Raw genomic sequence first — 6,592 nt, forward strand, 5'->3', positions numbered from 1 at the left:
AGTAAACAAGGAAATGTTTGACACATCTCAATACAGGCGACAATAGTGACCTGCAAACATATCAGTGAAAAATAGGCTCCAATAACAGGGAGAAAGAAACCAGGCACCATGAAACAAACGCTTGTGGAAATCACCAAAAAAAAAACGTTTCTATCGTAACTCATGAACAGTGTTCCCTCTAAAAAAAGCAATGAATTGGTTTTTCATCTTGTTTGTGAGAGTCTATAAAACCGTCTGTCTTTGATTTTTAGACAACTGTCACTTGCGGTGCTTATCAGCATGGCAAGAATTGTTGATTAACAACATTTTGCAGTACTAAGCTAAATATTTTCATATTACAACCAGAAAAAGTCTTTAAATTTATATGTAATGTTTTGCCAATTTATTATAAATTGAGTTGGCACACCGACCTATTTTGCCAACAAAAACTTGCATAAAGGGAACACTGCTCATGAAACACATTAACGGTGAAACGCACACTAATGTTTACATGAAATTTATAAACTTAAAATAAGCAACCCCATACTGATAGACAATTTCAAAATTCGAAAACAGACGTTTTAATCAACCACTGGGACAGTGTGGTTGGACATCGCATGGGAATAACTTTACTCGACCCCCACCTAGAACTGCAATCTAATTAGCTGGTTGGTGAAATCGTAAGAAAAGCGATTTTGATTAATTCTTTGAAGTCCTTGTCTCATAACAAAATGCACAAAATCATTATCCGGTTATATTTCTAACTTCTATGGTTTAAATTATTAAGATTAAATTGTTATGACACATTAAAAGTAATTTCACATGTTTATTAACTTTTCAAATTAAAAAAAAAGTTACTTTGTGAATTCTTTTTGCTTCATATTTTCTGCTTCAATTTGTTTGCCCAATTAATTTTCACAACTCTAGGGTTCATTTGCTTTTAGCTAATTACATTCTCTTTCTTGATATTACTTCCATTTCTAAACTATGGCAACTATTTTTCGACCAAGGTCACGTAGTTCATCGAATGTATTCGTCTGGAATTTTCATTAGGAAAGCTTTTATTGCGTCGGATTCTTTATGGTTGTTGAACTCCAAATACATAAAACTGGGTCTTTCTTTCAATGCATAAAACTTTGTTTATTTTTTAAGAAGTATTTATTACATCGATCTGATGTCCATAAACGCACAAATCTTGTTCTTCATCACAAAATGGAATTTTTATTTGATCAGAAAAACGTCCTGTTACATAAAGTCTCCTTTTGGTAAAGATACATTAAAGGAACATATTTTCTGATCTGTTTGACACCAATAACAATCACTTGTTCTTTAGTCTTTGTTTGTGTTTGTTTACAGTATCATTGTCTTTATTGCTTTATCGCCTAATGACCGTATTCCCCGAAATCGCTGCTCCTCTATGTCTGTGTTTCAACTGTAGACGATCAAAGCTGAATTGGGTGCGTGAGAAAGAGCCCCTGTTGACTGTTTGAAATTGGATACGGCTTTCAGTGCTTTGTGTTGCTTGTTTACAAAGCCTTTGTTTCTTTAAAAAGCGACAAATTTGCAGAAAACCTATGTTTAGGGTAAGGTAGAGCCAGAAAGGGGTTGTCAAGTTCCAATTAATGCATGGCAGTAACAGCATGTGTTGTATGTGTTCATGGAAAAGATGTAGCTCGATGTAGGCAGTTATCATTTATAGTTGATCTATTCACCAGTCTTCTTGGTGGTACAACTGTATTTCTGAGGCTCAATTTGAGCAAAGAAAGGTCCGGTTTTTACACTTAGCTCCTATTCTCATTGTATCAGTTGGGGACAGGCTAAAGTTTATTTTAATTTAACTTTAACTTCCGGTTTCGTTCTTGTTGTTGTCCATTTGGTTTTTTGTATTTTTAGCTTTTACTTCCTTTCACGTAATTTTACTTCTGTGCTTTGCGTCTCCGAAACTACTAATCGTGACGTTGAAAAGCAGTTTGCCAACTTTCTATTTTAATTTTGTTTTATGAAGCTTGTTTGAAGAGAGCAAACATACTTACAAACTCTCAGCAAAAGGTGGAAACTTTTAAAGGAGGTCTCATTGTTGATCGAGACTCTTTGCTGAAAGTTAAGGCGTGTCGATCAATATTGAAGAAAGTCAAAAGGGACTTCGAGCTTTTACATTTGTACAACTTAACATTTTGATTTCGCCGTTTGAGAATTTTATAAAAACAAAAGTACGTAGGCTACTCTATTCAAGTGTCGATAAGTTTTGAAGCGGTCAATCTACTGTAACTGCGACTACCGGTCTAATTCTGGATCTGATACAGCAGATACACTTTCAGCTGCAAATGATTTTAACGAACTTTTGAGCTGCACTCGAGTTTTTTTGGTGAGGCGTATATTTAAGCATTTTAATTGTACTCTATCAGTGTATATAACGTTAATAATATAAACAATTTAGCCATAATAAGGAAAGATGCTCCGTAATTGACGTTTGTTGCGCAGTGATTCTTAAACAAAAAAATGATTGTTTTTCATTCTAAAAGACTGCCAAAGAAAGCCATTTTGTCTGTGATGCTAAAGATTTTCCTTTTCGAGTGGTTTTTGTAATTTTATTCTGTTATCGAAGGAGTAGGCTACCTCTCCCACACATTTTTAAACATTTTTTTTTGTAAGTACGTTTACTTAACAACGACAAAGCACTCAGAGGCGCCTTCCAGCTCAACAAGAGAAAGAAAGTACACAAGCATGCGAGAGACTAGAGATGGCTATTGATGATGCTAAAAAACGTTTTGATAAAGATATTTCAGCGCAGTACTTTAAAAGCTTAGAAAAAATTCGTTGGAAAAAGACAAAACAAGATCACTTGTACTTGTATTTGTTTACAATCAATTGACGTAAATAAACAGTATCTCACAGTATGGAATGAAAAACTGACAAGATTAAGGATCCAGAGAGCCTTTCTAGATCAAGATTGAAAGATTCCCACAGCTTTGTTTCTTACGTGTTTTGCAGGAATCCCTTCAGCAAACTAAGACAGAAGCAAACAAAATGGAATAGACAAATAAATAGAATAATCAAATATAATCAACTAGAAACTTCAAAATGTTTGTGAGATGTAACATGTTTCCCAAACGTACAAATCTCTGCCACCAAATGTTTCTTTGTCGACATTGATTCAACGTCGGGAAACAACTGGCTTTTTGGCAAGGAGGAGGATTATAACAAGCAAGAAGTTCCAACGGGGTTAAATTTATTTTCTGAGATAAATTTTATCTATTGCGTTGGCAATAAATCATCTTTTTAAATTTTTACAGAAATTTACTTGATCAGAAAATGTAGTTTGCAGGGTAAATACCCAACTTCTGGTAAGAAAATAACTGATGGGCGTAAATTTATCCTCAACTTGTCGACAAGGTATCAACAAGAAGGAAAAGTTCAGAATTTTTAACTAATTGTAAATGCAACTAACGCATGTCTGCAGACGTTGACTCGATGCAAAAAATAACTTACTTGGTTAGCGTTTTTGGTTCAACCAAGTGGCAGCTTGTTGACACAATTGTCATGCTTTAAAATTCTGGGAGCAGAAATCAACTTAAAACATGCTGTATTTATTACTTGGAAACCCTTCCAGAGAATCACTCCTTTTTTGCATCGCATTACGTCAGTGTACGTTCAGTCAACATAAAACGACTGGTTCGTCACTCGGTGCTTGCTATGATATAGCTTGTTATAATCTAGTCTTACACCTCCAAGCCGCCAGTTCATTCATTGATAGGCTGTTGTGAGTAATTCTTCCTCTTTTCCGAATTTACTTTGCTATTAAATTTGTAATGCTGGCTTAGGAAGTAACATGATTCAAACAATTGTCTTTGAAGTGTACTGTTCACATTACGCCATATGGCAGACATCATGTGTATAGATGACAGGGCCAGTCGGTTTGTAAGCAAAATCGTGTTAGTCAACTTTTACAGAATTCATACATTAAACAAGGTGTTTTAATATTATGGTAAATTCGCTTCAAAACGCTATCAGTTGGAAAAGGTTGGTTAAACTACGTTATTTCAACGTTTGATGACCCCTGGAGTTAAATAACATCAATATTGCATAGCTGAGACAGTCAGTGTTTTAACAACTAAGCACATGAAATCAAACGTGCAAACTAGAAATGTGACTTTGTGATTGGGAAGAAAAGCAAAGTTTGCATTGAAGATTATGACGTTTCAACAGCCGCTTTCTGCTCATCTACTTTGGAATTGGATAAAGCAAAGAGACAATCAACCATAAGAATTTAACGCTGTTCAAAAATTAAACACATAGTTGCTGATGTGTGAATCCAACAAATTTCGTCAACAGTTTCCAAGATTAAAATACTTTGAGCTTTCGTAGGCTTAGGACAAAGTATTCGTGATACTGATAAAATACTGTGAAGTACGAAAGAGTTTTGGATTTATTGAAATACTAGCAAGTTTGTAAAAACTGTGATGTATGATTTGCTAGATAACTTGAGATCCTTACGACCGTTTCAAATGTCAACCGTGTCTTGATTTGTCAGAGAACATCTTAACTTTGATTAACTGTTTCGGAGCACGTAATCAAGTGCACCCCCAAGACCCGCTACTGTTCCAAGACGCTGCTATTTTTTAACCACAGGACATTAAAACATTATTCGTCGTTCAGGCGGTTTTTAAATAGCTAAAGGCGCCAAATTTGCACAGGTTGTTTATTTTTGCTTATGTGGAGAGAGTTGAGTGCTCTTTGGTGGCAAATTCAACAACGCTTTCAATTGATGCCACCCAAAAACGAGCTTTACTTTTTCCACTTGAAACAGACAACAATTTAAATCCTAGGCTCGTATTGTTGTTCCTGTGTAGGTTCTAACACTATAAGTTATTGAAGAAGCACAACCAGAGCTGAAATGAGGCTTCTGCGCACATTTTTCGTTTTGGACCTTTATCTTGATGCAAAATATACGCAATAGCAGGGCTTAATTGGCGTCATAAGAACTACACAGAATTAAAAACATAGAATTGGTGATTAACAGATCTTTGTTCAGTCGTAGATTTGTAGTTTTTGATAGATAAAACTTTTTCTACAAGGAATATCGGCAACTAAAAAGCTAAGAAATAAAGTGACTTGCGTTCTTCTGGTTACTATAGGCTACTAGGTTACCTTCTGATGTTTAGGGTGATGCCTACTTTTTATAACCGACGTTTCGTCAGTCAGCACGACTGACTTTATCAAGGGGGCAGAGCAGGTAAACACAACCTTGCAGCAACAAATGGCACAACACAAAAGCTTAAGCTAATTCTATACTTTGGTTAGTGGTTTGTCGGTTTGACATCTATTTACTGCCAAAGAGAAAAGCTGCTGGCGAAGAAAACTTGAAGTTTTAAATAATTAATCAGCCTCAGAGACGAGTTAAAAAGGACTCTTTGCTGCAAAATTCAACAGAGGCATGGGAGAAATATTAAGTTTAGTTGCTGCTTTGCAATGTTATTTTGCGCGTTAATTTACCATTCTCTGATGTTCAACTAATGCCGAAGCGAAAAGAGGAGTAAAGAGATCTATCCTTGTGCAGACGTTGGTTTGATATCAGCAGACGTTGAATCAATGCAAAAAGGAAGTGATTTGCTTGCTGTTCGTTGAAAGATGTTTTGCTGCCACAATCAGAAGTGTTGTTGCACCTCATCTGGACCACTTGAGACTGGTCACTCGAAACAACAATCAAGAGCCAACGCTGTACGAACCTAGGACAATGACAATAAATTCCGACTTTCCGAGTTCAGACAACGCCATTTTTAGTTCTGCAGTCACTAAATATGCTTTTACGATGCACAGATATTATATGTTTGAAATTACTCCATGCCAAAACGAAATTTCGTTTTATTCGAATTGCACAGCGTTCAGCATAAAAATAAAATCCGTTTAGAGAAGACAAAAGTGTGTTTTTTTGTAGTGCACATGCTATAGAAGTTTTGGTAGAGAGTTTGCTTTGTTGAACCATAGAGAAATAAAACAGAGTAACCTTAGCGGATTTAACATACTTTTTTATACACAAAAAATATAACATAATTAAAATAAACTCAAACGTTTTCGACATGTAGCCTACGTGTGTCCTCATCAGGAATTAAATCTGCAAATTGCAGTAAGGTTACTCTGTTTTATTTCTCTATGGTTCAACTTGCTATAGAAGTCTAGATGTTTTGCTTTGAGCTCTAATGAGCCTATTGTAGGCAACTGGTAACAGATTGTTTGTCAGCTCATCAAAAATGTACAATGGTCAACAGTGATAGGCGTGAGTTGTCGATTGAAAGGCATTCACAACATTACAGCATAAATCAAAGTCGGAAAAAATGTATGTTTTAATGAGTGAAGTATTAAAAGTGAGTTTGGTTCAAGGTTTGAATTTTAAATGTTTGAACTCAATTTCGAGAAGGCGCAAATTTTGAAAAAGGAGCTACCAGTGACAGAGAATCCGTCTCGCTTGACTAGTTGCATCAGCCAGACACGATTTCCGCTGAATAGCTCACAACCCGCGAAGTGGTTGCTGTGGATTGTTGTTTGAAGCTTCTCATCTGTGTTAGACATCTGCAAATGTTTTGAAAATTCGAGGTTTCTTTGGAAGAATTCGACT

The sequence above is a fragment of the Aplidium turbinatum genome, chromosome 5, assembly GCF_918807975.1.
Source record: "Aplidium turbinatum chromosome 5, kaAplTurb1.1, whole genome shotgun sequence".
NCBI lineage: Eukaryota > Metazoa > Chordata > Ascidiacea > Aplousobranchia > Polyclinidae > Aplidium > Aplidium turbinatum.